Here is a 15,275-nt window from a genome sequence, read left to right as displayed (position 1 = left end):
CCGACGTGTGCCTATGCACGGCAGCAATCTCACACACACCCACCGGCTTGGTGCGTCGTAACGTTAAAGTTAAGGTGTGTGAGGGAAACGCATTGAAACTTATATACAGAGTCTACAGACAAGGACAGCACATCATTTGTTGGAGCAAGACTGAACGACAGCATGCACGAGTTCACAACTACTAGTTATCATTAAAGTGGAGGGGGGACATGACTGACTTACCTCAGAGACACTTCTAATGACTTCTTCACTCTGCTTCTCCCTTCTTCTCCCCATAGCATTTCCCTCTCAATCTGCAGTTTTGCGCCAAAACCCACAATGCAGAGCGGTTCAAGTACTTAAAGTTATTAGTTGTGATATCACAGAGGATGGTGTGATTTCACAGTAACACTTTGTCGTTAGATTTAGCTTCTTTCCAGACCCCCCCAGTGACTTATTTAGAGAAAAGCTTCTAGCGACAAATCTAGTTACTTTTTCTGGTGATTTGGCGATAATAGGTGTTCCAATTGTGAACTTGCCCCAAATGTTAACTAGGTGCCCGAAGTATTTGTGCAATGTATTAGTCCATATTTTTCATTAAAGAAGTGTTTTAATCCCGTCTGTGGCCAAACGCCATTTTCCCCCCTCGTTTACCTTTTGTTTACATTGAGTGTAATTCCGGCTTTCACCGGATGCGCCCGTCACTACCACCCAATGGGAACTTCCGACAGAATCGGACACAGACGGGATTAAAACACTTCTTAATTGAACAATATTGATTTATACATTGCACAAATACTCCGGACACATAGCTAACATTTGGGCCAAGCGAGTATGCACCTTATATTTTGCATTTGTACATGTTTGGAGAAATACGGGCTTTACTGGTGACATTTCAGGGCAAACTGAGAGGGTTACATCTACTCTTGTAGATAAAAAAATAAATAATACATTAAATCAATTAAAATCGATAAAATACATCTACAATAGTCTTAATCTAAGGCTAACGGTGAAGATGAATCTGACACATAGTTTCAGTGTGAAAACAGATCAAATAATTGCTGTTTGTGGTTCTATATGGGCTGGTGTAAAGTAACTAAGTACATTTACTCAAGTAGCCTACTGTACTTAAGTACAATTTTGAGGTATTTTTACTTTACTGGAGTATTTCCAATTCTCAGTACGAAATGATGCAACGCTGATATCGCTTTTGTAATGCATTTTATAATATTTAAGGCACCCATAATAATAATAATAATAATAATAATAACAATAGAAGTGGTGTACACGGAAGGCAGTTCTAATGGAAAAAACTATGACCCGTGTACGGACTAGTGCCGGTGAACACGGCAGCGATCATCTCCCATAGTTGCTATGGAGCGTGAACACTCGCGACTGCTATTCGTGTACACTGTCTGTGCCAACTACATTTTCTCAATGGGGGGCAGCAGAGAGCCTTAGTCAGTCATTCAATCAATCAATCAATCAATCTATCAATCAATCAATCAATGCCAACAAGTAGAAATGTGCTCTGTGTACACGGCGTGTACACCTCCCACATTATGCTATGGGAAACGCCGTTTCTGATCATGTGACCTCCCGGGACGCTGTTTCTGGGCGGGGTCTCGCCAAATTCGTCCCACGTACCCCCCCCCGCCCCCCCCGATAGACCCTCTTGAGTCTAGGCTAGCCTCAATCAATCTATCAATCAATCAATCAATGCCAACAAGTAGAAATGTGCTCTGTGTACACGGCGTGTACACCTCCCACATTATGCTATGGGAAACGCCGTTTCTGATCATGTGACCTCCCGGGACGCTGTTTCTGGGCGGGGTCTCGCCAAATTCGTCCCACGTACCCCCCCCCCGCCCCCCCCGATAGACCCTCTTGAGTCTAGGCTAGCCTCAATCAATCTATCAATCAATCAATCAATGCCAACAAGTAGAAATGTGCTCTGTGTACACGGCGTGTACACCTCCCACATTATGCTATGGGAAACGCCGTTTCTGATCATGTGACCTCCCGGGACGCTGTTTCTGGGCGGGGTCTCGCCAAATTCGTCCCACGTACCCCCCCCGCCCCCCCCGATAGACCCTCTTGAGTCTAGGCTAGCCTCAATCAATCTATCAATCAATCAATCAATGCCAACAAGTAGAAATGTGCTCTGTGTACACGGCGTGTACACCTCCCACATTATGCTATGGGAAACGCCGTTTCTGATCATGTGACCTCCCGGGACGCTGTTTCTGGGCGGGGTCTCGCCAAATTCGTCCCAAGTACCCCCCCGACAGACCCTCTTGAGTCTAGGCTAGCCTCAATCAATCTATCAATCAATCAATCAATGCCAACAAGTAGAAATGTGCTCTGTGTACACGGCGTGTACACCTCCCACATTATGCTATGGGAAACGCCGTTTCTGATCATGTGACCTCCCGGGACGCTGTTTCTGGGCGGGGTCTCGCCAAATTCGTCCCACGTACCCCCCCCCCCGCCCCCCCCGATAGACCCTCTTGAGTCTAGGCTAGCCTCAATCAATCTATCAATCAATCAATCAATGCCAACAAGTAGAAATGTGCTCTGTGTACACGGCGTGTACACCTCCCACATTATGCTATGGGAAACGTTGTTTCTGATCATGTGACCTCCCGGGACGCTGTTTCTGGGCGGGGTCTCGCCAAATTCGTCCCACGTACCCCCACCCGCCCCCCCCCCGATAGACCCTCTTGAGTCTAGGCTAGCCTCAATCAATCTATCAATCAATCAATCAATGCCAACAAGTAGAAATGTGCTCTGTGTACACGGCGTGTACACCTCCCACATTATGCTATGGGAAATGCCGTTTCTGATCATGTGACCTCCCGGGACGCTGTTTCTGGGCGGGGTCTCGCCAAATTCGTCCCACGTACCCCCACCCGCCCCCCCCCGATAGACCCTCTTGAGTCTAGGCTAGCCTCAATCAATCTATCAATCAATCAATCAATGCCAACAAGTAGAAATGTGCTCTGTGTACACGGCGTGTACACCTCCCACATTATGCTATGGGAAATGCCGTTTCTGATCATGTGACCTCCCGGGACGCTGTTTCTGGGCGGGGTCTCGCCAAATTCGTCCCACGTACCCCCCCCCGCCCCCCCCCGATAGACCCTCTTGAGTCTAGGCTAGCCTCAATCAATCTATCAATCAATCAATCAATGCCAACAAGTAGAAATGTGCTCTGTGTACACGGCGTGTACACCTCCCACATTATGCTATGGGAAACGTTGTTTCTGATCATGTGACCTCCCGGGACGCTGTTTCTGGGCGGGGTCTCGCCAAATTCGTCCCACGTACCCCCACCCGCCCCCCCCGATAGACCCTCTTGAGTCTAGGCTAGCCTCAATCAATCTATCAATCAATCAATCAATGCCAACAAGTAGAAATGTGCTCTGTGTACACTGCGTGTACACCTCCCACATTATGCTATGGGAAACGCCGTTTCTGATCATGTGACCTCCCGGGACGCTGTTTCTGGGCGGGGTCTCGCCAAATTCGTCCCACGTACCCCCCCCCGCCCCCCCCCGATAGACCCTCTTGAGTCTAGGCTAGCCTCAATCAATCTATCAATCAATCAATCAATGCCAACAAGTAGAAATGTGCTCTGTGTACACGGCGTGTACACCTCCCACATTATGCTATGGGAAACGCCGTTTCTGATCATGTGACCTCCCGGGACGCTGTTTCTGGGCGGGGTCTCGCCAAATTCGTCCCACGTACCCCCCCCGCCCCCCCCGATAGACCCTCTTGAGTCTAGGCTAGCCTCAATCAATCTATCAATCAATCAATCAATGCCAACAAGTAGAAATGTGCTCTGTGTACACGGCGTGTACACCTCCCACATTATGCTATGGGAAACGCCGTTTCTGATCATGTGACCTCCCGGGACGCTGTTTCTGGGCGGGGTCTCGCCAAATTCGTCCTACGTACCCCCCCCCGCCCCCCCCGATAGACCCTCTTGAGTCTAGGCTAGCCTCAATCAATCTATCAATCAATCAATCAATGCCAACAAGTAGAAATGTGCTCTGTGTACACGGCGTGTACACCTCCCACATTATGCTATGGGAAACGCCGTTTCTGATCATGTGACCTCCCGGGACGCTGTTTCTGGGCGGGGTCTCGCCAAATTCGTCCCACGTACCCCCCCCCCGCCCCCCCCGATAGACCCTCTTGAGTCTAGGCTAGCCTCAATCAATCTATCAATCAATCAATCAATGCCAACAAGTAGAAATGTGCTCTGTGTACACGGCGTGTACACCTCCCACATTATGCTATGGGAAACGCCGTTTCTGATCATGTGACCTCCCGGGACGCTGTTTCTGGGCGGGGTCTCGCCAAATTCGTCCCACGTACCCCCCCCGCCCCCCCCGATAGACCCTCTTGAGTCTAGGCTAGCCTCAATCAATCTATCAATCAATCAATCAATGCCAACAAGTAGAAATGTGCTCTGTGTACACGGCGTGTACACCTCCCACATTAAGCTATGGGAAACGCCGTTTCTGATCATGTGACCTCCCGGGACGCTGTTTCTGGGCGGGGTCTCGCCAAATTCGTCCTACGTACCCCCCCCCCGCCCCCCCCCGATAGACCCTCTTGAGTCTAGGCTAGCCTCAATCAATCTATCAATCAATCAATCAATGCCAACAAGTAGAAATGTGCTCTGTGTACACGGCGTGTACACCTCCCACATTATGCTATGGGAAACGCCGTTTCTGATCATGTGACCTCCCGGGACGCTGTTTCTGGGCGGGGTCTCGCCAAATTCGTCCCACGTACCCCCCCCGCCCCCCCCGATAGACCCTCTTGAGTCTAGGCTAGCCTCAATCAATCTATCAATCAATCAATCAATGCCAACAAGTAGAAATGTGCTCTGTGTACACGGCGTGTACACCTCCCACATTATGCTATGGGAAACGCCGTTTCTGATCATGTGACCTCCCGGGACGCTGTTTCTGGGCGGGGTCTCGCCAAATTCGTCCCAAGTACCCCCCCGACAGACCCTCTTGAGTCTAGGCTAGCCTCAATCAATCTATCAATCAATCAATCAATGCCAACAAGTAGAAATGTGCTCTGTGTACACGGCGTGTACACCTCCCACATTATGCTATGGGAAACGCCGTTTCTGATCATGTGACCTCCCGGGACGCTGTTTCTGGTCGGGGTCTCGCCAAATTCGTCCCACGTACCCCCCCCGCCCCCCCCGATAGACCCTCTTGAGTCTAGGCTAGCCTCAATCAATCTATCAATCAATCAATCAATGCCAACAAGTAGAAATGTGCTCTGTGTACACGGCGTGTACACCTCCCACATTATGCAATGGGAAACGCCGTTTCTGATCATGTGACCTCCCGGGACGCTGTTTCTGGGCGGGGTCTCGCCAAATTCGTCCCAAGTACCCCCCCGACAGACCCTCTTGAGTCTAGGCTAGCCTCAATCAATCTATCAATCAATCAATCAATGCCAACAAGTAGAAATGTGCTCTGTGTACACGGCGTGTACACCTCCCACATTATGCTATGGGAAACGCCGTTTCTGATCATGTGACCTCCCGGGACGCTGTTTCTGGGCGGGGTCTCGCCAAATTCGTCCCACGTACCCCCTCCGCCCCCCCCCGATAGACCCTCTTGGGTCTAGGCTAGCCTCAATCAATCTATCAATCAATCAATCAATGCCAACAAGTAGAAATGTGCTATAACATATACGTATATGTATATGTATATGTACATGTGACACTGATAAAGCTCAAAGGTCAGCAAAAAGACTGCAAAGGTCAACCCTGGTTATTTCGAATGGTGGGTTACATCAATAATCTACAACTTTTCAATAAGAAGTTATAGATTTTTGAAATAGTTCAAAGTTAAGCTTTTCTCACATTTTTCAAAAATATATTTTTTTAATTAAAAAACACGTTTTCAGACTCAGAAGAGGACGCTGAATCGAATGGGCTAGGTCTCGATTTTTTCTGACCCTTAGAAAGTGGTTTAAACAAGCAATAACGTTTAGTAAACTTGAAGCTTTTTTCACAAACATATTATTATTTTATTTTGACCCTTCCACCCTCTTATTTATATGATATTGAGTCGAATGGTAGGTTACATCAATAGTCTAGAATTGTTTAATAAGAAGTTATAGATTTTTGAAATAGTTCAAAGTTTAGCTTTTCTCACATTTTTTAAAAATATTTTATTTTTAAATTAAAAAACATCTTTTCAGACTCAAAAAAAGACGCTGAATTGAATGGGATAGGTCTCGATTTTCTAGGACCTTGGGAAATACAAACGGTCACCAAAAAGATTGGACGTTGACTTTTGTATAAAAAACGGATTTTGTTGAGCACAAAATCTGTAACTAATCACTCCAGATATTTTTTTTAAATCCGAAACTTCTCTCAATCCATATTGAGAGTAAGCCGGATTTTTTGGCACCGGCCCTGATTTTTTCTGACACTGATAAAGCTCAAAGTTCAGCGAAAAGACTGCAAAGGTCAACCCTCGTTACATTTTTAGAAATTGTATTTTTCTTCGAGACTCTGGTTTTAGACTAATGTGATGGCGCTGATTCCAAATATGCAAGTTTCTTTTTTCTCGGACAACAGGAAGTGCCTCAAAAGGCCACTTCCTGGTTGGTTTTAGGGTGTTCCAAGCCTGTGATTTCTCCGATATATTTTTTTTCCAAATCTACACGTAAAGTAATGCTAAAATTTGAAATAATCAAACCCTAATATCAAATCATGATTTAATTATCCCTTAATTGGCTATGGTTACGGCTTTGCTATCTCGCTCAATATCTCAAATACGATAAGGACTTAGGGTCCACTTTTTGGATATGTTGTAGAGCTGGCTGAGACGCACATTTGGATGTCTTGTTTGTCCCGTTACGACACATTTCTATTTCTGACTTTGTCCTTTGATATGGTCTTAAGATATAAGACTCTATGTGCCTTGTGAAAGTGTAGGAGGTCAACTTAGGAGTGTCGTACCGGGACAAACAAGACATCCACGCGTGCGCCTTGGCGAGCTGTACAACATATCCGAAAGGTGGATTCTAAAAATGCATCAATTTCGAGATATATCGTTTTATTGCGCGTAATAACTTGACATTTGACCCTAGCCAATTAAGGAGAATGGTAAGGCCGTGTGCGAGGAGAGTTATATGGGCGCGTTCGGGGCGACGCGCTGACCCAGAAACAGGTGTCCAATTTTGTTTTTACTCCTTCCAAACAGTTTTTCACTATTATCTCGGCCCCTAGGCTCTATGAGGCTATAAAAGACAGTACGTTACTGTGGCTCATGCAAAACTATGGCTCGTGAACACACAAGCTATGGCCGGTGTACACAGTGGTTACTCCCTATGGTCTGAGTATCTACAGGGCTGACAAGGGACTAGTAAAGTCTAATAGAGAGTATTAGAGTCTGCTAAAGCCTAGTACACTCTAGTCTAGCCTAGTCCAGCCTGTTCCATGCTAGTATGACCTATACCACCCTCCCCATGTCTGTTCTCCCAACAGGCTAACTTTACTAGTCTCGGGTGCACTGTACTGTACTGTACTGTACTGTACTGTACTGTACTGTACTGTACTGTACTGTACTAGACTCTACTGGTCTCTAATAGGCTTTTTTAAGCTCTAGTAGGCTTTGCTAGGCTTTGCTGGGCTCTATGAGGGTATAAAAGATAGTACTTTACTGTGGCTCATGCAAAACTATGGCTCGTGAACACACAAGCTATGGCCCGTGTACACAGTGGTTACTCCCTATGGTCTGAGTATCTACAGGGCTGACAAGGGACTTGTAAAGTCTAATAGAGAGTATTAGAGTCTGCTAAAGCCTAGTACACTCTAGTCTAGCCTAGTCCAGCCTGTTCCATGCTAGTATGACCTATACCACCCTCCCCATGTCTGTTCTCCCAACAGGCTAACTTTACTAGTCTCGGGTGCACTGTACTGTACTGTACTGTACTGTACTGTACTGTACTGTACTGTACTGTACTGTACTGGTCTCTAATAGGCTGTTTTAAGCTCTAGTAGGCTTTGCTGGGCTCTATGAGGGTATAAAAGACAGTACTTTACTGTGGCTCATGCAAAACTATGGCTCGTGAACACACAAGCTATGGCCCGTGTACACAGTGGTTACTCCCTATGGTCTGAGTATCTACAGGGCTGACAAGGGACTTGTAAAGTCTAATAGAGAGTATTAGAGTCTGCTAAAGCCTGGTACACTCTAGTCTAGCCTAGTCCAGCCTGTTCCATGCTAGTATGACCTATACCACCCTCCCCATGTCTGTTCTCCCAACAGGCTGGACTTTACTAGTCTCGGGTGCACTGTACTGTACTGTACTGTACTGTACTGTACTGTACTGTACTGTACTGTACTGTACTGTACTGTACTCTACTAGACTCTACTGGTCTCTAATAGGCTGTTTTAAGCTCTAGTAGGCTTTGCTAGGCTTTGCTGGGCTCTATGAGGCTATAAAAGACAGTACTTTACTGTGGCTCATGCAAAACTATGGCTCGTGAACACACAAGCTATGGCCCGTGTACACAGTGGTTACTCCCTATGGTCTGAGTATCTACAGGGCTGACAAGGGACTTGTAAAGTCTAATAGAGAGTATTAGAGTCTGCTAAAGCCTAGTACACTCTAGTCTAGCCTAGTCCAGCCTGTTCCATGCTAGTATGACCTATACCACCCTCCCCATGTCTGTTCTCCCAACAGGCTAACTTTACTAGTCTCGGGTGCACTGTACTGTACTGTACTGTACTGTACTGTACTGTACTGTACTGTACTGTACTAGACTCTACTGTACTAGACTCTACTGGTCTCTAATAGGCTGTTTTAAGCTCTAGTAGGCTTTGCTGGGCTCTATGAGGCTATATAAGACAGTACTTTACTGTGGCTCATGCAAAACTATGGCTCGTGAACACACAAGCTATGGCCCGTGTACACAGTGGTTACTCCCTATGGTCTGAGTATCTACAGGGCTGACAAGGGACTAGTAAAGTCTAATAGAGAGTATTAGAGTCTCTAGTCTAGCCTAGTCCAGCCTGTTCCATGCTAGTATGACCTATACCACCCTCCCCATGTCTGTTCTCCCAACAGGCTGGACTATACTAGTCTTGGGTGCACTGTACAGAACACAGAGAAAAAAAAAACTAAAACGGGTGGTTTAACCACTTTCCCAAGGTTTTAGAAGGTCAAGATTGCCGTCATTCGATCCGGCGTCATCTAAATGGGGGGGGGGCAAGATTGCCATCATTCGATCCAGCGTCTGCAAAACGGGGGGGGGGGGGGGGGGGGGTAATATATATTAGGTCACTTAAAAAATAAAAAAAAATATGCCCACCCCTGGAACAGGTAGTGAAATAAACCTAACTATTATCCCCCAACAGGGATTCAAACACCCCTAACCCTAACCCTAACCCTACAGCATTTTTTAACGCTGGTCTCTCATCAGAAGTTGGAAAAAAACAAAACAATCAAGCCCCCTTTGATGTCTGTGTCACATGTGCACGTGCCTGCAACAGATCAGAGGGTGGCAATTATAAGACACAGGTGTGTTAAAATGATGCAATCAAGGCTTTGACCAGCAGTGCAGACAGAGCTGTTGAAGGGTGAAGATCTTGAAGAGAAGCACAACTTAGAGTCTAGTACAGTACAGTACAGTACAGTACAGTACAATACAGTACAGTACAGTACAGTACAGTACAGTACAGTGCACCCGCGACTAGTAAAGTTAGCCTGTTGGGAGAACAGACATGGGGAGGGTGGTATAGGTCATACTAGCATGGAACAGGCTGGACTAGGCTAGACTAGAGTGCACTAGGCTTTAGCAGACTCTAATACTCTCTATTAGACTTTACTAGTCCCTTGTCAGCCCTGTAGATACTCAGACCATAGGGAGTAACCACTGTGTACACGGGCCATAGCTTGTGTGTTCACGAGCCATAGTTTTGCATGAGCCACAGTAAAGTACTGTCTTTTATAGCCTCATAGAGCCCAGCAAAGCCTACTAGAGCTTAAAACAGCCTATTAGAGACCAGTAGAGTCTAGTACAGTACAGTACAGTACAGTACAGTACAGTACAGTACAGTACAGTACAGTGCACCCGAGACTAGTAAAGTTAGCCTGTTGTGAGAACAGACATGGGGAGGGTGGTATAGGTCATACTAGCATGGAACAGGCTGGACTAGGCTAGACTAGAGTGCACTAGGCTTTAGCAGACTCTAATACTCTCTATTAGACTTTACTAGTCCCTTGTCAGCCCTATAGATACTCAGACCATAGGGAGTAACCACTGTGTACACGGGCCATAGCTTGTGTGTTCACGAGCCATAGTTTTGCATGAGCCACAGTAAAGTACTATCTTTTATACCCTCATAGAGCCCAGCAAAGCCTAGCAAAGCCTACTAGAGCTTAAAACAGCCTATTAGAGACCAGTAGAGTCTAGTACAATCTAGTACAGTACAGTACAGTACAGTACAGTACAGTACAGTACAGTACAGTACAGTACAGTACAGTGCACCCGAGACTAGTAAAGTCCAGCCTGTTGGGAGAACAGACATGGGGAGGGTGGTATAGGTCATACTAGCATGGAACAGGCTGGACTAGGCTAGACTAGAGTGCACTAGGCTTTAGCAGACTCTAATACTCTCTATTAGACTTTACTAGTCCCTTGTCAGCCCTGTAGATACTCAGACCATAGGGAGTAACCACTGTGTACACGGGCCATAGCTTGTGTGTTCACGAGCCATAGTTTTGCATGAGCCACAGTAAAGTACTGTCTTTTATACCCTCATAGAGCCCAGCAAAGCCTAGCAAAGCCTACTAGAGCTTAAAACAGCCTATTAGAGACAAGTAGAGTCTAGTACAGTACAGTACAGTACAGTACAGTACAGTACAGTGCACCCGAGACTAGTAAAGTCCAGCCTGTTGGGAGAACAGACATGGGGAGGGTGGTATAGGTCATACTAGCATGGAACAGGCTGGACTAGGCTAGACTAGAGTGCACTAGGCTTTAGCAGACTCTAATACTCTCTATTAGACTTTACTAGTCCCTTGTCAGCCCTATAGATACTCAGACCATAGGGAGTAACCACTGTGTACACGGGCCGTAGCTTGTGTGTTCACGAGCCATAGTTTTGCATGAGCCACAGTAAAGTACTGTCTTTTATAGCCTCATAGAGCCCAGCAAAGCCTACTAGAGCTTAAAACAGCCTATTAGAGACCAGTAGAGTCTAGTACAGTACAGTACAGTACAGTACAGTACAGTACAGTACAGTGCACCCGAGACTAGTAAAGTTAGCCTGTTGTGAGAACAGACATGGGGAGGGTGGTATAGGTCATACTAGCATGGAACAGGCTGGACTAGGCTAGACTAGAGTGCACTAGGCTTTAGCAGACTCTAATACTCTCTATTAGACTTTACTAGTCCCTTGTCAGCCCTATAGATACTCAGACCATAGGGAGTAACCACTGTGTACACGGGCCATAGCTTGTGTGTTCACGAGCCATAGTTTTGCATGAGCCACAGTAAAGTACTATCTTTTATACCCTCATAGAGCCCAGCAAAGCCTAGCAAAGCCTACTAGAGCTTAAAACAGCCTATTAGAGACCAGTAGAGTCTAGTACAGTCTAGTACAGTACAGTACAGTACAGTACAGTACAGTACAGTACAGTACAGTACAGTACAGTACAGTACAGTACAGTACAGTACAGTGCACCCGAGACTAGTAAAGTCCAGCCTGTTGGGAGAACAGACATGGGGAGGGTGGTATAGGTCATACTAGCATGGAACAGGCTGGACTAGGCTAGACTAGAGTGCACTAGGCTTTAGCAGACTCTAATACTCTCTATTAGACTTTACTAGTCCCTTGTCAGCCCTGTAGATACTCAGACCATAGGGAGTAACCACTGTGTACACGGGCCATAGCTTGTGTGTTCACGAGCCATAGTTTTGCATGAGCCACAGTAAAGTACTGTCTTTTATACCCTCATAGAGCCCAGCAAAGCCTAGCAAAGCCTACTAGAGCTTAAAACAGCCTATTAGAGACAAGTAGAGTCTAGTACAGTACAGTACAGTACAGTACAGTACAGTGCACCCGAGACTAGTAAAGTCCAGCCTGTTGGGAGAACAGACATGGGGAGGGTGGTATAGGTCATACTAGCTTGGAACAGGCTGGACTAGGCTAGACTAGAGTGCACTAGGCTTTAGCAGACTCTAATACTCTCTATTAGACTTTACTAGTCCCTTGTCAGCCCTATAGATACTCAGACCATAGGGAGTAACCACTGTGTACACGGGCCATAGCTTGTGTGTTCACGAGCCATAGTTTTGCATGAGCCACAGTAAAGTACTGTCTTTTATACCCTCATAGAGCCCAGCAAAGCCTAGCAAAGCCTGCTAGAGCTTAAAACAGCCTATTAGAGACCAGTAGAGTCTAGTACAGTACAGTACAGTACAGTACAGTACAGTACAGTACAGTGCACCCGAGACTAGTAAAGTCCAGCCTGTTGGGAGAACAGACATGGGGAGGGTGGTATAGGTCATACTAGCATGGAACAGGCTGGACTAGGCTAGACTAGAGTGCACTAGGCTTTAGCAGACTCTAATACTCTCTATTAGACTTTACTAGTCCCTTGTCAGCCCTGTAGATACTCAGACCATAGGGAGTAACCACTGTGTACACGGGCCATAGCTTGTGTGTTCACGAGCCATAGTTTTGCATGAGCCACAGTAAAGTACTGTCTTTTATAGCCTCATAGAGCCCAGCAAAGCATACTAGAGCTTAAAACAGCCTATTAGAGACCAGTAGAGTCTAGTACAGTACAGTAGAGTACAGTACAGTACAGTACAGTACAGTACAGTGCACCCGAGACTAGTAAAGTTAGCCTGTTGGGAGAACAGACATGGGGAGGGTGGTATAGGTCATACTAGCATGGAACAGGCTGGACTAGGCTAGACTAGACTGTACTAGGCTTTAGCAGACTCTAATACTCTCTATTAGACTTTACAAGTCCCTTGTCAGCCCTGTAGATACTCAGACCATAGGGAGTAACCACTGTGTACACGGGCCATAGCTTGTGTGTTCACGAGCCATAGTTTTGCATGAGCCACAGTAAAGTACTATCTTTTATACCCTCATAGAGCCCAGCAAAGCCTAGCAAAGCCTACTAGAGCTTAAAACAGCCTATTAGAGACCAGTAGAGTCTAGTACAGTACAGTACAGTACAGTACAGTACAGTACAGTACAGTACAGTACAGTACAGTGCACCCGAGACTAGTAAAGTCCAGCCTGTTGGGAGAACAGACATGGGGAGGGTGGTATAGGTCATACTAGCATGGAACAGGCTGGACTAGGCTAGACTAGAGTGCACTAGGCTTTAGCAGACTCTAATACTCTCTATTAGACTTTACTAGTCCCTTGTCAGCCCTGTAGATACTCAGACCATAGGGAGTAACCACTGTGTACACGGGCCATAGCTTGTGTGTTCACGAGCCATAGTTTTGCATGAGCCACAGTAAAGTACTGTCTTTTATAGCCTCATAGAGCCCAGCAAAGCATACTAGAGCTTAAAACAGCCTATTAGAGACCAGTAGAGTCTAGTACAGTACAGTAGAGTACAGTACAGTACAGTACAGTACAGTACAGTGCACCCGAGACTAGTAAAGTTAGCCTGTTGGGAGAACAGACATGGGGAGGGTGGTATAGGTCATACTAGCATGGAACAGGCTGGACTAGGCTAGACTAGACTGTACTAGGCTTTAGCAGACTCTAATACTCTCTATTAGACTTTACAAGTCCCTTGTCAGCCCTGTAGATACTCAGACCATAGGGAGTAACCACTGTGTACACGGGCCATAGCTTGTGTGTTCACGAGCCATAGTTTTGCATGAGCCACAGTAAAGTACTATCTTTTATACCCTCATAGAGCCCAGCAAAGCCTAGCAAAGCCTACTAGAGCTTAAAACAGCCTATTAGAGACCAGTAGAGTCTAGTACAGTACAGTACAGTACAGTACAGTACAGTACAGTACAGTACAGTACAGTACAGTACAGTACAGTACAGTACAGTGCACCCGAGACTAGTAAAGTCCAGCCTGTTGGGAGAACAGACATGGGGAGGGTGGTATAGGTCATACTAGCATGGAACAGGCTGGACTAGGCTAGACTAGAGTGCACTAGGCTTTAGCAGACTCTAATACTCTCTATTAGACTTTACTAGTCCCTTGTCAGCCCTATAGATACTCAGACCATAGTGAGTAACCACTGTGTACACGGGCCATAGCCTGTGTGTTCACGAGCCATAGTTTTGCATGAGCCACAGTAAAGTACTATCTTTTATACCCTCATAGAGCCCAGCATAGCCTAGCAAAGCCTACTAGAGCTTAAAACAGCCTATTAGAGACCAGTAGAGTCTAGTACAGTACAGTACAGTACAGTACAGTAAGCACCCGAGACTAGTAAAGTCCAGCCTGTTGGGAGAACAGACATGGGGAGGGTGGTATAGGTCATACTAGCATGGAACAGGCTGGACTAGGCTAGACTAGAGTGCACTAGACTTCAGCAGACTCTAATACTCTCTATTAGACTTTACTAGTCCCTTGTCAGCCCTGTAGATACTCAGACCATAGGGAGTAACCACTGTGTACACGGGCCATAGCTTGTGTGTTCACGAGCCATAGTTTTGCATGAGCCACAGTAAAGTACTGTCTTTTATACCCTCATAGAGCCCAGCAAAGCCTAGCAAAGCCTACTAGAGCTTAAAACAGCCTATTAGAGACCAGTAGAGTCTAGTGCAGTACAGTACAGTACAGTACAGTGCACCCGAGACTAGTAAAGTCCAGCCTGTTGGGAGAACAGACATGGGGAGGGTGGTATAGGTCATACTAGCATGGAACAGGCTGGACTAGGCTAGACTAGAGTGCACTAGGCTTTAGCAGACTCTAATACTCTCTATTAGACTTTACTAGTCCCTTGTCAGCCCTGTAGATACTCAGACCATAGGGAGTAACCACTGTGTACACGGGCCATAGCTTGTGTGTTCACGAGCCATAGTTTTGCATGAGCCACAGTAAAGTACTGTCTTTTATAGCCTCATAGAGCCCAGCAAAGCCTACTAGAGCTTAAAACAGCCTATTAGAGACCAGTAGAGTCTAGTACAGTACAGTAGAGTACAGTACAGTACAGTACAGTACAGTGCACCCGAGACTAGTAAAGTTAGCCTGTTGGGAGAACAGACATGGGGAGGGTGGTATAGGTCATACTAGCA

Source organism: Gymnoscopelus microlampas, assembly GCF_963454915.1.
Source record: "Gymnoscopelus microlampas genome assembly, chromosome: 18".
Classification (NCBI taxonomy): domain Eukaryota; kingdom Metazoa; phylum Chordata; class Actinopteri; order Myctophiformes; family Myctophidae; genus Gymnoscopelus; species Gymnoscopelus microlampas.
Note: the sequence above shows the minus strand (reverse complement) of the source record.